The sequence below is a fragment of the Zingiber officinale genome, chromosome 7A (assembly GCF_018446385.1).
Source record: "Zingiber officinale cultivar Zhangliang chromosome 7A, Zo_v1.1, whole genome shotgun sequence".
Classification (NCBI taxonomy): Eukaryota; Viridiplantae; Streptophyta; class Magnoliopsida; order Zingiberales; family Zingiberaceae; genus Zingiber; species Zingiber officinale.
Window position 1 is genome coordinate 122,483,981 of NC_055998.1, and position 20,293 is coordinate 122,504,273.

Here is a 20,293-nt window from a genome sequence, read left to right on the forward strand (position 1 = left end):
TAATTTACAAAAGACTTGCATTACACATTACTGATTTATACCATATTCTATGTTATTCAGGGTATTCTCACAAAGAAAATCATTGAACATGGTACTAAAAAGAAGACTCTATTACATGGATGACTTCATCAGTGATAGTGCTCATCACACATCTAGTGACTATCAAACACAATAAGTTCTTCTATGGCATCGTCGACTGGGTCACTCTTCTTTCAATTATTTGCAACATGTGTTTCTCGCATTATTTTTGGGTTTATCTCTTACGGATTTTAAATGCGAAACTTGTTTGTTAGCAAAAAGTCATAGAATGTTTTATCCGTTACAACATAATAAACGGGGCATTCCTTTTGCATTAGTTCATTCTTATGTTTGAGATCCTGCTCCAAAACACACTGGTTACCAATGGTTTGTAATCTTTATTAATGATTGTACTTGCATGACTTTGGTTTATCTACTACACCATAAAAAGAAAGTGCTCATTATATTTCAGTCTTTTCAGACTCTTATTTAGACATAATTTGGGGATAAAATCAAGACGCTTCACTCCGACAATGAAGATGAGTATGTTAATCAGTCCTGTCAATATTCCAGTTCACATGAATTCATTCATAAGACCTACCCACATACTCTCTAACAGAATTGTTAGGATGTATACTAAAAACCTAGCTTTTGTATAAATATTTATAAGAATCACGTTGGTCAAATGTCTATATTTATGCTAAGTGTAGTTGTCCGTTTAATTTATATTGTAGATAACATGGTAAGAGGAGATACACAGAAGTTCATGTTATCAGTTCCTTATAAATTATAAACAGTTGCTCACAACCAAGATGGAATGAGGCAAACCATTGGAGTGGTTGTAGTGTAATTAGGTATTAGTTTATCTTGACTAATAAATTACACTAGTACACTGTGAGTGTATTAAGCAGGATCATTTGAGGTAGTTTCTTTTTACACTGACTATATAAAAGAACAAAACCTCTGTTATTATAAAAGTTTGTACTCTTAATCATGATATAATAACAAGCACGTATATTTAATATTTATTTCTTTAATTTATCAAAGGGTATGATTTAGCTCGTTAAATCAATATGCTCGATAAGTTGGGAAATAATATTATTTATATGGTGTGTTGTTGATTATAGAATAAAACTGTATCCTAGTAATATAGGTTGATGATGTCCCCTTAAGGAACTCATAAGGATTGTCATGTAAACCCGGCAGGTGGACTTAGTCCGACATGACAATAAGGTTGAGTGGTACTACTCTTGGAGCTAGATATTAATTAAGTGAGTTGTCAGTAACTCATTTAGTTAGTGGACATTTAATATCTTAAACACAGGAAGACTAACACACTCATGATAAGAAGGAACTCATATTGTAATATGGGATTGGTGCGGTAGTACCCTTTAGTGATATGAGTTATTATTGATGAACTTGAGTTGGGTGTTCGGGGCGAACATGGGAAGCTCAAGCTCATCGGGAGACCAAAGTCAATTCCTCCTCTAGGTCTCTATTGTAGCCTCTTATATAAAGTCTTATATCCACCCAAAGCCTAGCTTCTTAAGGCCCAAGTTAGGGTCGGCCAAGCCTTCCTTGGAGACCAAGCAAGGGGTCGGCCAAGCTAAGCTTGGAGCCCAAGTTAGGGTCGGTCAAGCCTTGCTTGGTGCCTAAGCAAGTGGCCGACCACATCATGAAGAGAAGAAAGTTTTATTTTATAAAATCTTTCCTTTTATAGAGATTCATAAAAAGGATTTAAAAGGATGATTTTAATATAAAACTTTCTTTTTTTAGATTGATCATAAAAGGAAATAAAAGGGAGTTTTTATTTTATTAAAAACTTTCCTTTTATGTTGGTTTTAAAAGAGAGTTTTAAATTTTAAAATCTTTCCTTTTATAACTTTCTACAAAGGAATAAAAGAGAGATTTGAAATCTTTCTTTATTTGTAGTTATCTATAATGTGAAAGAAAGATTTTAATTTTTGTTATAAAACTTTCCTTTTTGAAACCATGTTTTATTTTAAATCTGATCTTTTATAGATATCCATAAAAGGATTTAAAAGAGAGATATTTTAATTTATAAATTATTCCTTTTATAACTATCCACAAAAGAGATTTTATTTTATTTTTTAAAATCTTTCCTTGCTTGGAGCATAAGCATGTGGTCGGCCATGTCATGGGAGAAAAGGAAGTTTTATTTTTTTGTTATAAAACTTTCTTTTTTTGACAAGACCAAGGAATATAAAAGAGAAGGAGGGGTGCCTCACATCATAATACATCTTTTATTCCTCTCTATTGTTCCTTGGTGGCCGGCCCTTGCTCTTTCTCTTCTCTCCTTTTGTTTTCTCTCTTGGAGGCGGGCGGCATCAATTGGTGGTGATCTCTTGGTGGTCGGTTGCTTGAAGGAGAAGAAGAAGAGAAGGAAGCTCTCTTGTCTAGCATCCCTTGGAGGATAGTTGGTGACCAAATCTTGGAAGCTTTGGAAGAAGCTTGGGTGGACTACCTCTTGGAAGATCGTCGCCCACACAACGTTCAAGAGAAGGAGAGGAATACAATAGAAGATCAAGAGGTCTATAAGCTACGAAAGGTATAACTAGTTATTAGTTTCCTCATCATGACTAGTTTATCCTTTTGTATAGATCTTGTAAAATTAAACACAAGAGGTTATCGATTTTTAGTTATCATTTTTGTTATTGATTTTCGTTTCGATTTCATGTTTCGATATTGTACTTCTATTGAGGTCTTTATAGTTAAATCTAGTTTACTGTAAAAAGTTAAATATCCAATTTCTCTGTGAGGCTTTGTCTAGGAAGTGGTGGATGATCTCATACCTAAGAAGGTCTAGTGCCTCGCCATGTTTAACCTGGAAGCCGATCTTAGAAATAGATATTTGATAACTTTTATAATATGGTTTAACTTAGGAAGATCACATCGATTAAACTTGGAGTAAGAATGTTAAGTTTCGTTCCCAATCCAAGTTTAACTTCTAAAGGAAAATTTGGATTAATAATGTTAAGCATCGTTTGCAATCCAAATTAACTTTAGTAGAACACATGGGTAGCTAGGAAAGTTCTATACTTGTACAAATTTTTGTACAGGGGAACTAGGACGATATTCCGAGTAGCAACCAACAAGAATGACATTACGGAGTGTAAAAATTGACATATTCTGAAGACTACTTAAGCCCTCCTACTTGGGGCACATGTCCCGTCGCACCTCTAGGCTGACACCGTATGTGTCGTTGTATATCTCATTAATCGAATACCCTCTAAAGTCTTGGGGTTCCAAACTCCTCTACAAGTTCTGGCGGCCTTAGTCTCATTACCTATCATTCTGATGCTTCCATCTTGTATTTTTAGGTGTGTGGTCTTTATCCATCTTCCTAAAACCCAACAGATCAAGCTTGATCCTCGTGCCACTCGCTACATTTTTGTGGGATATGGTACTCACCAGAAGGGATATCGATGTTATGACTCATCGACTCACCATACATATATTACTTTGGATGTTACATTCATGGAATCTGAATTATTTTACTCCTCCATTACTTCCCTTCATGGGGAGAAGGTATCAGAAGGGACTACGTGGCTCTCATATGACCAACTAAATGAAGTGAACATTCCACTTTTTGACTCAAGCAAACAACTAAACTATCCAGGCACGACCACCTGCCTAGGAGAAACAACAGATTGCCTGGGAGGAACCACTCCTTGTCTAGACGGCACAACAAACCAATTGGCGAAACTCTTTCTGGCCCAAACAACACCATGCAATCACTGCTCGAGACCCCTCCCTCGCCAGTATCCACCATCCCATCTCATGAAAGTATCATTGAGTTACATTCTTATGCTAGTGATAAAACTGCTATTATTAGCTATGAATTACCTACACTAAGGTTGTCTGATCCTCTAAAATACTTTGTATCTGAACTATCCTCAGCTCAAGTTCCTACAAGTGTAAAAGAGGCACTGGTGAATCTTAGGTGGACTCAAGCAATGGAGGAAGAGATGACAACATTGCTTAAAAACAAGACATGGATGTTAATATCACTACTAAAGAATAAAAATATAGTGAGATACAAATGAGTATTTTCTATCAAATACAACGCCAATGGATCGATTGAGAGATATAAAACAAGGCTAGTGGCGAAAGGTTATACACAGACATGCAATATAGACTATCAGAAAACTTTCTCACCAGTAGCTAAATTAAATATTATCAGGGTACTATTGTCTCTTATAGTAAATCTTGATTGACCTTTATATCAATTTGATGTAAAAAATGTCTTCCTCCATAGTAATCTGCAAGAAGAAATATACATGGAAGTGCTTCCAGGTTATCAAACATATACTCAAACTAAAGTGGTTGCAAAAAACTTTGTATGGGCTGAAGTAATCTCCTAGAGCATGATATGGTCGTCTAACTACTACCATGAGAAGATATGGGTTCAAACAAAGCCACTCAGATCACACATTATTCTTAAAGCATCATCAGGGTATGATAACTGCTCTAATAGTATATGTGGATGACATGATCATTACAGAAGATAACCCAGAAGGAATGGCTAATTTAGAAGGAAGGCTGGCCACCGAATTTGAAATGAAGAATCTTAGAGGATTGAAGTATTTCCTAGGCATTGAAGTTGCTCACTCGAAGAAGGGTATATTTCTTTCTCAACAAAAATATGTTCTTGACTTATTAGCAGAAGTTGAACTACTAGATTGGAAACCTGTGGACACCTTAATAATCCAAAATCGCAGGCCTGGAGAATACCTTGATCAGGTTCCAACAAACAAGGGCAGGTATCAAAAATTGGTAGGAAAATTAATTTATCTCTCCTATATTCGACCTGATATTGCATATACGGTAAGTGTGGTGAGCTAGTTCATGCACAACCCAAGTAAAGATTACATGAGAGTGGTGGTTCGAATTCTCTAATATCTAAAGTCATTTATGAGAAAGGAACTTATGTTTATGTTGAATAAGGGGTATACAGATGTTGATTAGGCTAGTACAATTTCCGATAGTAAGTCCACCTCTGGGTATTTTTATATTTGTTGTTGGTAATCTAGTCATCTAGAAAAGTAAGAAGCAGAATGTAATGGCTCTATCCAATGCTGAAGCAGAATTCCGAGGTATGGCAAAAGGGGTGTGTGAACTCCTCTGACTAAAGAACTTATTAACTGAAGTAGGCTTTGTGCCTTATCATGAAACTGATTTATTTTGTGATAATAAAACAGTGATTGCTATTGTTTATAATCCAATTCAACATGATCGGGCGAAGCGTGTGGAAGTTGATCGACACTTTATTAAAGGAAATCTAGAAGCAAAGATAATTCAGTTTTCTTTTGTCAAATCTGAAGTTAGCGGATATACTTACAAAAGCAGTATGTAGTAGACATTTTGATTACTCACTCAACAAGTTGGGATTGCGAGACATTTACCTACCAACTTGAGAGGGAGTGTTGGAGTGGGTTAGGAAAGATAATCATTTAGTTGATAATATTCAATTCTTCATGTAATTAGCGTATCACTTATTAGAAATATAATCTCTAAATTATGATAGGATAGACAACATTCAATTCTTTATTGTTGGATTACAAGGTTGCAAACAAGTTTTACATTGAAAATACATAGAAAATATCATTGATTTATAAGGAAAAGATACCTCCATTGATATAAGGTCTTTTGGGTAGAGCATAAGAGTAAAATCATGAGAAATTATGTTCAAAGTGAATAATATCATATCATTGAGGGGAGATTGTTGGGTTGTAAGATTATAAACAAAGTCTAATATTAAAAATACATGAAAAACATTATGAATTTATAAAGAAAATATTGTATTATTATAGAGATATTAAATTTTTTTAATCCTAATATTTACTGTAATTAACATATTATATTGTATGGCTATATAATGTCTGTATTGTCGTTGAGGAATTCAATAAAAAGATTTTTTTCTCTACCTAAAGGTTTTAACATTGCCTTTATAGGTCACCCGACTTTCGACGATGCAGTAAAGTTGGTTATCTTCATTGCAACTACACATGTAGAATTTGGAGAGAAAAACAGAGTTCACTTTATCTACATGCTTTATAACTGTCTATTACGTCCGACTATGCTGTCACTATAACATATATAGATTATTATTTAAATATCTATAATTTGAGTCTAAGTTATAATATATTTATAAAAAAATTTCTTTGCACTATATATTTTTTAATTTACCCTTTTAATTAGTAGGAAGGAAGGGTTTTATGGAATAGGAAACGAAGTCATTTGCACTTAACTTACGGCTGCAATATCTTGCATTATCAATGGAAAATTTCTTTTTCCGCCCTCAAAATTACCTATATTTTCAAAATGCTTAACATGTTCATCTAAGTTGTTTATTAAATTGTTCTACTTGTCCTTGATTAACCAGGATTCTCTCAATGACATTTCATATTAAAATCTTAAGCACGCGTTTCAGCCTTTGCTTTAGTTGTCGCCAATCCTTTAAGAATATTATTATATTTTATATCAATAAAGTATTAAACGTGTACATCTTGCTTGAAAGTACTAAAATATGTGGATATAGTAAAAGTAATATGTCCAGGATATAATACAAATGATACACACATAATATTTTTATGTAATAATTAGATCTATATACTTATATTTATCTTTTTTTATATTTATGGGGCCGACGTTAGGAGCTACTAAGATAACGAATCTATTTTTATTTTTTTTATTTTTTGAAAGTACTAGAACCTAAGTTAACTATGAACTATCGTTGATGTTGATGAAGTCATAGACTATCCCGGAAAAATCAGGATAAGGGAGTCGAAGATGTGAGCATATAATCCGGACATGATAAGTAGTGGCTATGTGTTTTTTATTTTATTTTATTTTTTCCTTGCGTTAGTGGTGATAAGCTTTCCTAGTTTTAAGGGATAAATGAGTGGAATTAGTCTTCCTATTTTCATGGGATAAAATAATGGAATTATTCTTAGGGTTGTGGTGTATTTAAAGGGTCCTAGAGATGTGTAATGAATCAATTCATTTTTTTTCATCTTCTTTATCAATGTAAGAAAGTATTATATCAGTTATCTTCCTCCTCACTTTATTCCTCTTGCATATTAGTGTGTGTCTTGGGTGTGCTATTAATTAATTCTAAGCCAACATTTGGTATCAGAGCCTTGGCAGTATAGAACACCCAAGAATCCACGATTCCACAAAAATGTCTGGCATCCCACAAGTTGCTGCGAAGGAGAACGGCGGAGTGTCATTTCCTTATCCGATGCTATGCCCTCATAATTATACTGTGTGGGCAATAAAGACAGAGGCGATTCTTGATGCCCAGGGAGTCTGGGAGGTGGTGGAGCCAGTGGAAGGAGCTCAGGTGGATGCAAAGAAGGATAAAAAGGCACGTGCATACATCTTCTCCAGATCGTAAAAAAGAAGACGGCGAAGGAAGTCTGGGACAACCTCAAGACGAGGTACCTTGGAAGTGATCGAGTGAAGAAGGCACGCATACAAACGTTGAAGAGCGAGTTTGACGCCCTCCGGATGAAGGAGACCGACACGATTGATGAGTTTGCTAGCAAACTTAGCGCCATGAGTAGCAAGTTCTCCACTCTTGGTGCCACGCTTGAAGATTCATCTTTGGTAAAGAAGTTACTCGATTATGTCCCTGATAAGTTCTTCCCTATTGTTGCCGGTATTGAGCAGTTTCACGATCTTGAGACGATACCATTTGAGGAGACTATTGGGCGACTGAAGGCGTACGAGGAACGAACATTACGATTACGCGGCAACACCAACGGCACTGAAGGAGAGCTCCTACTTACTCATGTCGAATGACAAATACGACAAAAGGGGAGCAATGTGGACACTTCGTCAGGAGGAAAGGGGCGTGGGTCCAGCAGCCCTAGTCGTGGTAAATAGCGTGGACGTGGGCGAGGGCGTGGTCATGGTCGTGGTACAAAACGCCAAGACAGTGCAAGAGGGACTAGTGGCAACAACAGTGGCACTCGAGACAAGAGACATATAAAGTGTTTCAATTGCGAGAAAATGGGGCATTATGCGTCTAAATGCTACAACAAGTGGCGTGATGATGAGGCTCACCTCACTTGTGCCACCGATGAAGAGCCAGCACTGATGCTGACCGTGTCTCACGAGGAGTCTGATACTAGGCGTGAGCGGTAGGATACCATTCTGTTCAGTGAAGATAGGTTGCTACCGGAGATGTACCGCGGCGTTAAGAAAGGAGATAAAGACGTCTGGTACCTTGACAACGGTGCCAGCAACCATATGACTGGCCATCGCAAGAAGTTTCAAGAACTAGATGAAACCATCACTGGGAGGGTGAGGTTTGGCGATGGATCAACCATTGAGATAATGGGCAAGGGGACGGTAGTGTTCGAATGCAAGAACGACGACCAGAAGGCTCTCCACGAGGTATACTACATTCTGAAACTTTGTAGTAATATCATAAGTCTTGGTCAATTGACAGAAGCTAAGAATGACGTGCATATGAAAGGAGATACCATGAAGGTGATTGATAGGAGCGGGAAGCTCTTGATGCTGATAAAGCGAACACAAAATCACTTATACAAGATAACCTTGAAGATATTCAAGCAAGCCTGTCTCTTAGCAAGACTAGAAGACCCAACCTGGCTAGGGCACATGCAAAGCAGCGAACCGGCAGTGCGCGGGGCACTGTCCATGTGCAAGTCTGCAGGAGGCAGACTTGGCATACATCCGAGTCGAGCATGCACGCAAGGCATACCAAGCAGAGCGGTAGTGCAGGGCTGCCCAAGCCCAAGTCTTACAAGAGGAAGACTTGGCAAACCAACAAGTGTGGCATGGGCGCAATCCATACCAAGCAGAGGATTGACGGTGCACTGGGCACGTTCCAAGCCCAAGTTTGCAGGAGGCGAACTTGGCAGTGAAGCGGGCGTGGCAGGTATGCAACATATGCCAAGCAGCAAAGGTGGACAGATGGACTTGTCCGTTGTGCGAGCAGATGGACTTGCTCATGTTGCCGAAGGAGCAGACAGACGGGACTTGTTTGTGGCAACGAATGTGCGAGCAGACGAACTTGCCCGTGGCGCCAAGAGAACTAACAGACAAGACTTGTTTGTGGTACCGAAGAGATCGAGTTGTGGGCCGAGCACTTGGTGTGCAAATAGACTTTGGTGCGGGGCCAAAGAAGCGGAGCCATGGATAACGCGGACAGATGGACTTGTTCGTGGTGCAGACAGATGGACTTGTTCGTGGTGCAGACAGATGGACTGCTCATGGTGCCAAAGGTGGACAGATTCTGGTTGAGTTCGTTAATACCGGAGAACAGCAAACCGATGTATTAACTAAAAGCATTGTCGGGAGTGAAGCTAGCTACCATGCGACAACTACTCGGCGTCCGTGACTTAGAACCATGTCAGGATTAGGAGGGGTAATGTGAGCATATAATCCGGACATGATAAGTAGTGGCTACGTGTTTTTTATTTTATTTTATTTTTTCCTTGCGTTAGTGGTGATAAGCTTTCCTAGTTTTAAGGGATAAATGAGTAGAATTAATCTTTATATTTTCATGGGATAAAATAGTGGAATTATTCTTAGGGTTGTGGTGTATTTAAAGGGGCCTAGAGATGTGTAATGAATCAATTCATTTTTTTTTTCAACTTCTTTATCAATGTAAGAAAGTATTCTACCAGTTATCTTCCTCCTCACTTTATTCCTCTTGCATATTAGTGTGTGCCTTGGGTGTGCTATTCATTAATTCTAATCCAACAGAAGATGGACGATCTTTGATCAATAGTACGTCCCAGACAACGGGAGAAGAGAGAGTGCGAGGAAAAGGGAACATTAAAAAGATGGTAAGAGGATGATCAGAGATACCACGACTTACTCACTCAGATATTAAGAAGGGAAAAAATGAGATATAGCAAGCGGCTCAGCCACTCAGATATTAAGTCAGAAGGAAAAAAAAAAACCTGACATATAGCATGCGTAGATGATTTTTCGTACTTGTGCTTGTGGGAGGGGCGCTATTTATAATATCACTAAGATGAGATTCTTTCTTCACGTGTCACATCATAATCAGAGCAATGTCACATTGTTCCATCTCCATCGTATCAAACAGTTTCATCATCTATATTCTATATCTATATAATTATATTATCAAACACTCCACATATTATATTTATTACGATATTAACCTATGAAATATATATATAGAGTCTGTTAAATTTTATTAGTGTAGTTGACACCAATGATCAAATTTATAGTTTGATGAATGATAAATAGTTAAAGTTAAGTTCTGTGTGATCTGATATTTTTAGCAAGTGTACAAGAATTGACGGGTCTAAAGAACATGACACCAGATTGAAATCCAACTACATTTGTTGGACTTGATAGCTGATGGGAAGTCTAGATAGGTTAAAGAAGTGACCCGATATCTTGTAGGAAGTTTAGTTGGATCTATGAGACCTAACAACTAGCCGAAATACAATTGAGTCTGCGGACCTGACAATTGGCAAGAAGACTTGGTGAATCAAGAGGCAAGTTAAGAGACTGTAAATGGAAAGTGAGGTAAGTCATTGGAGCTACGCGTGGATGAACTTTGAGGATAAAGTTCTCACGAAAGGGAGGCACCTTGAAAAGAGTTGGAGGCGCCTTGGAGCTGCATGGAGGCACCTCGGAGCTGCATGGAGGTGCCTCAGAGTGCATGGAAGACACCCTCGAGTGGATAGAAATCACAGTCTGCGTGACTGATCGCGATCGAAGCTTAAGGGATCATATTTGAGGTTAGAGGCACCTTAGATGAGATTGAAGGCACCCTTAACACTCTTTAAAAGCAATGTTCAGCCAGCAAAAGGAATACTGAAACTAATTCTCGAGCTTCCACAATCATCCTGCCGTGCCATCTTCGTGATATTGCTGTTGCTGCACTACTACTCAGTGACATACCTTTCCGACAGTTCGACACAGACATATGAGCTTGTTCATAGTCAATCCTTCTAATGTTGGTAAAGAATTCTTAAATTGTGCATTTACTTTTATAATTGCATAAGGAAATGTAAGCTTGTTACACTGTCATTTTCATTCTTGTACTTGATTCTCTCTTCCGGCGATTCCGAAAGAAATTTATAGTGGATTGTTCATCGATACGATTCGAGGGATCGTGGGTAGGGGTGCAAATGAATCGAGCCAACTCGTGAGCTTTTCGAGCCAGCTCAAAAAATATTTGATTCATATTCGAATTTATCGAATTCGACCGAACTCAAACATATTCGAACTTTTTTCGAGCCGAACTCAAACCCAAATTATATTGTTCGAATATTTGTGAGCTGCTCGCAAGCCTTAATATTTTATTAATATAAGTTAATATATAAATAAATTTTGAGCTTTTCGAGCAACTATTTTTGAGCAATAATTTGAATAGTTCGTAAATATGTTCGAATCTTTCGAGCCAAACTTGAACCCAAGCCCTAATTCCAACCGAACTCAAACCAAAAATTTTAAAATTTTCGAGCTTTGAATCGAGCTCGAACTCGAATATACCTATTTCGAGCCGAATTCGAGCCTCATATTTTTTTACATATTTGGCTCGATTCGGTTTGTTTAAACTCCTAATCGTGGGTCTTAGAGTAGGAGTCGATGAAAGATCGGAACCAAATAAATCGCTCGTGTTTTTCTGTGTTTGTTCTTACTTTTAATTCCGCTGCACACTCACCTTTTTTTTAGTTTTGAACAAGAAAATCGTTTTAAAGAATACATGTGATTCACCCCCCCTCCTCCCCTCCCTCCTCCTTCTCTCACATGCCTCGATCCTACAAGTAGTATCAGAGCAATGACGCTCTGAATTGATACAACCACCAATTAAGCAGGGGATTTCTATTTTGAAAAAATATATATATATATTGTTTTTGAGTAAAAATTTACTTATACTTTTTTTTTTTCTGATTTTGCTTTTTTTACCATTAGTTAGAATTGGTGCAATAACTTCTTCTGACAAATTTATCATTATTATTATTTTTTATTATTTTATTATTTTTCCTCAAAGTTTAGTGCAACACCACTCGTGCAATATTTTTTGAATATGATATTCTTTTCTCCCATACTACTGATCCCAAGACCTAGTCTTGAAAATTCTCTATAAAATTTTCTTTGCAAAAAAAATAGTGAACAAAGACATGCTCGGTCGAAATGTTAATGAACCAACTCCATACGAGATGTGCAAGATGAACGAATTCAATCTATGGAGGATGCAGATGGAAAGCTTCATCCTTAAACGACTTCGATGACGACATGACACTGAAAATATCTTCTCAAAATTCGAATGTAAACCCAAAGGTAATAAAATTAATTTCAAATTTATTGCTTAATATAATTACATGCTTCTTAAATAGGGGAGGTCAAAGATACCCACGAATTTTGGACCCGGTTGAACGAGCTTCATAAGGAGTTGTCAAAGATGGAGGATCAAATAAAAGTCGAACCAAGACACAAGTCTAAATCAACAAAAAAGTCGACAGAATTAGAGATTGCGCTTGCGGTTAGTAATATTTATCAAATTACCCTTGTTAGTAACAATTTAAACGACTTGTATAATTATGAAAATACCCCTAGTATGTTGCATGATAGAATAATTCCTCTTTTAATAACTTAGGTTCGGATAATTTTGTAAATTCAAATAAATTAATTATTAAAAATTTAAATGCAATTAATTCATCAAATTCAGAATTAGATAAATCAATTAATAATTCAAAAAACTTAATTAATAAATCAGAAAATGAAAGTATTAATTCTAAAAATTTAATTAATTTTGAAAATTCTAAAAAAATAGATTTAATTAATTCAACAAATTCAAATTTAAATAAATTAGTTGATAAAAAATCTTTAAAATTCATAAATAATTAATAATTTAATTAATTCAAAAATTAAGATAAATTTAAATTTAAAATTTTAAAAATGACAAAATAGATATAGATAAAATTAATAAATACCATAATAAAATATTTGATAATATAAATAATGTCAATCTAGAAATTTTTATCTAAAAATAAAATAATTTAATTAATAAATCTTTCAATCTTAAGGATAATAATATAGATAAAATTAATCTAATAAATTCAACTAATAATATAAACTTAAAAGATAAAAAAAATATGAATATAATGATAAACTTAAAATACTAAAACTGGATCATATAAATTTGAAATTAAAAATTAATAAAAATTTAAACATTAAAGATAAACTTTTAAACTAAGATAATTCAAACAATTTAATAAATTCTAAATTAAAAATTAATAAAATATTAAATATAATCTTTTAAATAAAGATAATTTAAATAAATTTAAAATTAATAAAAAAATTAAATATTAAAGATAATATTTTAAATAGAGATAATTTAATAAATTTAAAATCAAAAGAACATTTTAATCATAAATACACTTTTCAAAGAAGATAATTTAATACACTTAATTAATTTAAAATTAAAAATTCAAATCAAATAATTAATTAAAATATTAGTTAAATCTTAATCAAGTTTAATTGAACATAACAAAACAACATCTATGATTCGGCGGTGATTCTAAATTGGTTGACACCTAAAAAAATATAGTCTATCTATCTGGATAGTTAGGACTAGACTAAAAAGATACTTTGGTTCTTATCCAACATATTACTAGGGTGGGGTGAGATTATAGTACATAAGGAAAACTTAGTGTAGAGAGTCAAGTAAGGTAAGACGAATCATGCATGGTCTACCTAGATAAGTTGAACTAACTGAAGCTAACTCACCACATCATAAACTAGTTAGATCAAGGTTTATTAATAGGAAAATTAAATGTCTAATTTCTTTAAAAAACTTTGTCTAAAAGTGATCGTTACTTCAATATCCAAGAAGACCCCTATGTCTCGCCACAACTTGTAAGTCGATTTTTGAAATATACATTTAATTGATTGACGGTAAACCTGAATCTAACTTAAGGTCAAACTATTTTCTAAATAAAATTTAAACTAATCATCTTACACAACTATAGGATACCCTTGATTGACAATACAAATCGGATGAGATAAAAAAATAAAAATTAAATTACAAATTATTTTAAAAATTATTATTTTTAAATAAATATTTTTTAAAAAATTAATTTAAAAATCCTTTTGAAAATTATTTTAAAATATTTTAAAAATTCCTTTAAAATTCTTTTGGAAAAAATCTTTTAAAAAATCCTTTTAAAAATTATTTTAAAAATTCCATTAAAAATATTTTTAAAATTCCTTTAAAAATCTTTTTTTAAAATCTTTTAAAAATTCCTTTAAAAATCTTCTAAAAACACTTTTTAAAAGTATTTTAAAATCTTTTAAAAATTCCTTTAAAAATCTTTTAAAAATCCATTTAAAAATCTTTTACAAATTATTTTAAAAAATTTTTAAAAATTATTTTTAAATTATTTTAAAATTCTTCTAAAAATATTTTTTTTAAAAAAAAATTAATTAACTAAAAATTAAAACTTAATCAAAGTTTAACTGTAACCTTAATAAAAACCTGAACTTTAAAACTTAATCAATCCGTTGATCTAACTGGACTTCTTGTCAGATATCTGGTCAACCCGTTGACCTATCTAGACTTCATATCAACTATCCGATGGGCCCGTTGACCTAGCTGAATTTCTTACCAGATATCCAGTCAGCCCGTCCACCTATCTGGACTTTGTACCAACTATTTGGTCGGCTCATCGACCTAGCTGGATTTCATGCACACTTAATCAAGTGGTTAGATCATAACAAAACCTAACTTAACTTACTTGTCATTGATCAAAACCTGAGTTAGACCGTTAGTGCAAACTGCACCAACCCATCTAATCCTACTTACGGTGCATATATGCTAATTATGTTCATAGTTTCTTTCATAACTATTATCTTAAGGGCTATAATTCTATTCTCTTTTCTAACTAATCATACAACTTTATCTTTTAACGAATTATCTCCAACAATACCCATTTTATTTCTTGCTTTACTTTTTCCTATATACCATAACTTAAACCCCGAGTTCTCTAGCAGTTTTACTTCCTCGCCTACCCATTTTGTCTCTTGTGTACACAAAATACTAATTCTTATCTTAATCATCATATTTACTACCTTTATTAATTTACTAGTGAGAGTTCCTATGTTCCCTGATCTTGTCCAAAAATTGTGAAGAAGGCTAGTTAGGGATATGGCTCCTCGGTTGACCGCGTGAAGACTCTGCTCTGTTTTGCAACACAGGAAACATCAGTGCCAGACCATGGAAGGGGTCCTCGACTTTGGCCTTCTGACGGTCAAGTCAGTCACTATAATACACTATGTGAAAATCGTTAATAGACTTTGGATATTATCCGAAGTAATAGGTACTTAATTACCAAAGTAGACGCACGTGAAGTAAAAGGGTAAATTTTTTACTTCACCACATATTACCGAAGTCTATCACCGGTTCAAAACCGGTTAAAAATTGAACCATTTTCGAAGTAAAAAAGCTCTATTACTTCATTAAGACCTTTAAAAATATCGAAGTAAATGATGATATATTACTTCATAAGTTACGTTATTTGACGAAGTAAAATATGTATACGACTTCACATTTTTTAAATTTTGGTATAATAAATGTTTTATTTTGCTTCCGTATAATTTGACTTAGTCGAAGTATTTATTATCGTACTACTTCATCAAAGTATAGAAGTAATAGAGCATATTTTACTACAACAAAAAAATTCAATTGTAGCGAAATAATTGATACGAACTACTTCCCAAATTTGATCAGTAGTGAAGTAAATAGTTTTTTTTAACTACGCCACTATTTAAATTTATAAAAGTCTTTTATGTTGTATTACTCCATCATTTATTCGTACCATCGAAGTAATTGATAATATTTTACTACAATATAATTTTAATTGACCAAAAGAGTATATGATCACACAATATTTTTCACTATCAAAATTAAACAAATATATCATAAATATGTATCAAATACAATCCAAAAGTGTATTCATAAAAGACACGTTTAACCATACCCAAAAGTTTTTGTATCCATAAATCTCTAAATAAATTCAAAATTTATATCACAGCCTACACTTAAGCACCTATATAGAAGTAGACGAATCCGCTCCATTCACTTCTGACTTCAGCATACTGAGATTGATTGTAATACTGTTTTTTTTTTTTATGTTGCAAATTGAAACATAAATAGAAGTTTAAGAGTCAATGTAAAATGATTCAATATTTCATAAAGAAGATATTTTATAAAGAAGAAATTCACCTTCATCTCCAATTGGGGATATTCATCCAAGACTATCTCTTTCATGTATCGCATTATACAATATCCACATTCAATACCACCTTTTTGCTTTAGATTACCCTAATCAAATTGAAAATGTCATCAATAAGTTATAATCCAAATAATAAGAATTATTAACTGATGTCTAAATACATAGTCATAATACGTACCGTCAATTGTTTAAACCAGATCCTTTTGAAATATCACTTGATGCATTGTATAACTTGACCCCACTACATTGTAAAAAATAGAAAATTATTTTTTCAACCTCTAATGAATTTAATGTATATATTCACAATCAACATAATCTACTACCTACTTTATTAATTATAGTCAGAATCTAATAGTACATGGATAAATGAAAATATAACATTGACTAGTATGTAGTAGGAATTGATAAATAATTAAAATCTTACCCAGTGTTGTATGGAATGAAGCAGATACTATCTCTGTTTGATGCTCTCAACTGCTCAGCAATATGTTGTGACAATTTACTGTCTTCTTTGCCCACACCACATGTTGGTATGTGACCAGGATCCACAAATGAAACATACTCAGCTCTATTTTCTTTCTTCAAGTATTTGTAAAGGTAACTACAAGATAATTGCAAGGTAATGATAAAGTAATGACAAATCTAAATATACCCCATGTAAACCAAACAAAATATGTGAATAAATATTGCAAACAAAGCACAGCATTTGAACAAATATTGTATTTAAGACATAACATACCCCATGTAAATCAAAATTTGCCTAACACCTATCTCTTTCATCTCCATAAAGCACAAGATATCTTCTCTTAGCAACCATACATTTTTAGGACATCCAAACATAACTTCATCAAATTCTATGTGTATACTCTCATCTTCCGACATCAATTTGACAACATATAAATAGATATACTTGCATGTCATCGATAATGTTTTTTCAATTTCCTTGTACTTGTTCTGATGACCATGAATATCCAATAGAGGAAATAATTATGGTTGCACATTCTTCTATAATAATTTAAAATATTCATATGAGTATTCAAATGATAATTAAGATTTTTTTCAAATACCAATTATTCATAGAAACTGAAAATACCTTTTTTGTTGGTAAAATTATCAACTCTCAACAATTGCTCCAACAACATCATTGACGATTGTTGGTCCAGACCGAATTGGGATTGGGAGCTCTGCTCCTTCATCTATGACAACATTAATAGATACCTTGAAATTCCCTTCCCCAAGTGGAACATGATGAATCAATATATTTGGGTCTCCTTCTGATAGTATTGTGTTGTACGTCATCACATTTTCATATTGTTTCACGGCCAAGTTTTTTGTTTTCAAATAAATAAACAAATGAATGAAAGGGTAAACAATTTTACCTCCTGCAGAATTAAACAAAAAGAAAACACACCCACTTTGGTATCATACTCTTCATTGCGGAGGACCTCTGGGGCGATGTATCCGCCTATTCAAGGAAATGAAAAGCAAAGTAAGCCAAAACAAAAATAGTGAATGAGATAATAGAGTATAGATGCATAATTGTACTCAAATGCGGTGTCTAGAGAAGTTAAAGGCTTATCCTCCCTTACAGTTTTTGTCATTTTTAACATCTTGCTAATTCCAAAGTCTGCTACTTTTAGATGTCCAGAATCATCCTACAAGATATTTCTGATAAATCAATAGATCAAATGAAATCTTATTTAAATTAAAAACCAACATGATAACATAAGCTGAACTCTGTGTATAAGGAAAGAAAAGACAAAACTATGCAATCACACAGGATGGCTCAAGATCACGGTGAATGATGGCTTCTGGTTTATGCTCATGCAAGGAATTCATGCCTCTGAAATTTTTTTAGTCACATATTAGATAACAGAAAAGAGTCAAACTATCAACTTAACAAGAATGATAATTTAAGCTTAGTTCATTCTTTATTACTAATCCACGTACCTAGCAATATCAAGTGTAAATTTGATCGTCATCTTCTGACTTGGGCGCTTCTTATTCAAATAAGCACGAAGATCACCCTGCATATTGCATAAGCAAAGAATTGAACTAAATTGATCTTGGATTGGTAAGGAAAGTTTGTCATGCCAAACACTCAAAAAACACAGAATAAGAGGTTGAAAATAACTGCAAAAACCAAACATAGTCCATTATCACACCACAGTTAGATAGCATGGCCTAGCACCAGAAGGGCATAAGATAAAGTGCCATAGTAGAATGAAGTAAAAACTACTATTAGATAGTTTAATATGACATATACTCCCAATATATACCAAGAATAATATTTATGAAGGTCAAGAAAAAACCTTTGGTAAATACTCAGTGACAATCATCATTGGACTACTTTGAGTAACAGCTCCCACGAACTGCACTACATTTGGATGCCTTATTTTTTGAAGTAAGGCAAGCTCATCAATAAACACACTCCTGTAGAAAAGAGGGGAAAATCTAATTGAAAAACTATATATGTGTCTCAAGAGACCAAGGTACTAATATCCCCACAGGCCACAAAACATTATAATTTTAGCAAACAGAAATTTCACCAAGTAATATAGGACCAACCCACACTTTATCCTCATTGGTCATGACTTCTTCACCAAACATTTTAATAGCAACTTGAATTCCACGCCATGTTGCTAACAGAAATGTGCCCTGAAAAATAAATTTATAAAAGGAATGTTTAGAAAGAAATACCACTAAATCAATTTAGGCAAATACTATTGTTTAGTAAATTAAGCAATACAAACCAAGGACATTTGTTTAGCAAAATAGATAGAATTTGTTCATTAAAGATGAACGAGAATAAATATATCAGAGAGCAGGTTAGAGTAACCCATGCCATGTGTTTCATTGCCTCCATATGAAAAGTATCGAGATGAGGGGTAAATAAGTGAGCACAAAACAGTAAGTTGTAACTCTCACTGATCAATTGAGAATGGAATGAAGGAAAGGCAATGATTCGAGTTGCAGAGGAGACATTTCTCTGTCTCCGTTCAGGCAGTTCAACAACAGAAGGATTACTTTTGAACATGGATTTCAAAACAGAGCTAAAAGCTACGGCCTCTAATGGAGGGAAACGAGGGGTGACTTTCGATCGACCTCTTTGTTTACTGGTATGGCCACAAATTATCAATAGGTTAAAATTTATCGAGTTAGAAATTTTACTGATAGAAATTTTACTGATCGAAAAGGAAGAAACCTAGTGTCGGGTGACTCTCGGCGTCAGGGAGAAAATGCCGAAGGAGAAGTTGTCGTCTCGCGTCGAGGAGAAACGCCAAAGGAGGAGGTAGCCATCGGGGGGAGGGGCACGAAGGAGAAGGCTGGTGTCGAGTGGCTGTCGTGCGTCAGGGAGAAATCGCGACGGGCCGTCGCACGTCGGGGAGAAAGCGATGAAGAGAAAACGGGAGAAGTAAAGTGCAGATCTAATGTTTAGGGTTCGGTGCAAATTCCTTATAATAAACCAATTCAACTTTTAAGCAACTATAGCACCAATATTAATCTATTTAACTTATTACTTCACCAATTATCCTATAAAATTTATTTCATAATTTATTACTTCTCCAAATATATATTATGAAGTAAAAAGTCAGATAAAATTAGAAGTGAGACCCACGTTTTTAAACCTATGAAGTATAAAATTATATTTACTGCATCAAATTTATTATCGAAGTTGATTATCATATATTACTTCGCAATAGTTGATTGTCGAAGTAAACAGTGGCGAAGTCTAATGTCTATTTTCACATAGTGATAGTAGAAAATAGAGCAACAGAGCAATGTAGCAACAGTGAAAGCATAAGCGTGAATAACACATATCTAGGTCGGTGCATGGACCCCTCTTTATATAGTGCCCCAGTGGACGATGTACATGCTCCTCAAGGTGCGGACACACTTTCCTAACCATCATATAAAAGGACATGTCTGAAAAGTGTCTCTGACACCATACCTTAACAAGACATGCAAATCCCCGATGTGATAGTAGAAGCTTCCGT

The 20,293-nt window shown here is 34.3% G+C and overlaps 1 pseudogene; it reads right to left on the reverse strand.

The window, feature by feature from the left end:
- Nucleotides 1–16,715: 16,715 nt before the first annotated feature.
- On the reverse strand, nucleotides 16,716–19,057 carry LOC121999682 (annotated as a pseudogene).
- Nucleotides 19,058–20,293: the final 1,236 nt, after the last annotated feature.